Genomic DNA, 1,954 nt, shown 5'->3' with positions numbered 1-1,954 from the left:
GGCTCCTCTAGAATCTTCTGAGGTTCCACAGAGTGGCAGTCAGGGTAGAAGGGAGCATGAAATCAGGGATGAAAGGAACTGCTTACCAAGATGCTATTTGGAGGCCAGGGGGCCATTTCCATGGTGTTGGGTTGAATCCGACCTTCACTGCAATCTCTCGGATTCTAAAAATCTGTTGTTTTGTTTTACTCCAGGACATTTTCTGATAGCAATGGCATTTCTCAGTAACTTCTAGGAGAAGGCTGTGGGAGAAAAAAAACACACCGTTTTTCTATCCAAATAACCTGTGAATTAGGGGGCAATTTTAAATGTGAGTTCTCTGAACTCATGGTGTTCTTCTGAAATGCCTTTGAGGTGCTACTTCAAAAACCCACGTAGGGGCCTGGGCTCCAGGCCCCCCATACCTATTTAAAGCAGAGTGGCTCAGTTAGTCTATTTTTAATATAGTCAAATTATTCATGACTTTTTTTTTTTTAAGTTGTATCACTAAAAGGACGTTTGAACTCACCTGAAATGACACCTTGGGGGCTTTGTGGAAACCTGCAATCCCTCCCTACACTGGACACACTGCGGATCCTGAAACTCAGTAACTCCCACAGCTGTCAGAGTAGAAAGGGTGAAAGTGTTGGAACCGGGAAGGGCCCCTGAGCCACAGTCCTGGTGAGAAACAACAATTGCCTTCTGCTTTTCTTTATAGCTTCTCAAGACATTATATTTCTATTTTCACTTCATCATCTACCGTTCAGAGTTTAACTGACTCTTACCTAACTTCCAACCTTGTAGCTTACTAAAACCAAAGTCCCCCTTATGATGGAAGGACATTTCTCATGGCTTGTCTCTCCTGACAGCTCAGCAGTGCTGGGCCCTGATAGCTGTTTCCCTCTTTTTGAAAGCAGGCAGGTGTGTTCAGCTCCATGACCTCCACAGGTCCTGGGGGTCCCTCTCTGTCCTCAGTCTTCTTCAACTTTCCTTTCTTTCCATATCCCATCGGTTCTGGCCCAGGTTCCCTTGTCCTTTTAGAGTCCTGCCTTCCTTGCTGATCTCATTCAGTCCCATGGTTCTACCTGCCAGAGACCCCACCTCATTTCAGCAGGTCCTCAGCCATTCCATTCTCTGTTCTGTAACCTGGACCACATTTTTATCAGTGTAGGTATCACCCCTGTCATCTGCACAGCTGCTCAAGCCAGAAACCCGGGTATCTTCTTTGACTCCAAAATCCTCAACTCCTTTTCCCTCTCCTCCTCCCCCATACACGTTCAGTTACAGGGAGACCATTTCCACCCTGAGCACTTCTCACGCCCTGCCCCCCTTCTTCTCACACCTGCTTCTTGGTTTGCCCTCACCTTATCCAGCACTGAGGAGCCGCTGTGACCCCTGCTGCGTCTCAGTACCCACCACACCTTCTCCAGTGCATGCTCCAGACTGCAGGCAAATCAGTCTTTCTAAAATGCAGCTTAGTTAGGTCTGCACTCCAACACCTCTGGTTGTTTCTCACCTAACCCTGGTGAATTCAAGTTACTCTGATGTTACTTATGAGGCAGTGCCCCCAGTGGTCACTCCAGCTCTGAGGCAGTGGTCACCCCAGGTCTGCTCTAACGTCCCCCCTCCTGATACTCTGTCCAACACGGGACATGTAAGAGTGTGCTGCCCTCCCTCCATGGCCTTACCACGGGCTGCTGCTGCCTCCCCCCTTGCTGGAATGGTCTGCACCCAGGTCTCTACCTGACTACCGTGACCCTGCCTTCAAATTCCCGTGAGGACATTACTTCCTGCAGAAAGTGTTTATAACTTGTCCAAACGTTGGTAGATCCCCTATCCTCACCCTCCCATCGCTGTCATCACTTCCTTTCCACGCACATGAGCAGTTACCACATTGCACTGTCACTGTCGGCTTACTTCTTCAATCTCCAATCTGGATTCTCAGCTTAAAGCAAAATACAGAAACCAACTTGGC

Source organism: Otolemur garnettii, unplaced genomic scaffold (genome assembly GCF_000181295.1).
Source record: "Otolemur garnettii isolate 467f Iridium unplaced genomic scaffold, OtoGar3 scaffold00102, whole genome shotgun sequence".
Taxonomy (NCBI): domain Eukaryota; kingdom Metazoa; phylum Chordata; class Mammalia; order Primates; family Galagidae; genus Otolemur; species Otolemur garnettii.
Note: the sequence above shows the minus strand (reverse complement) of the source record.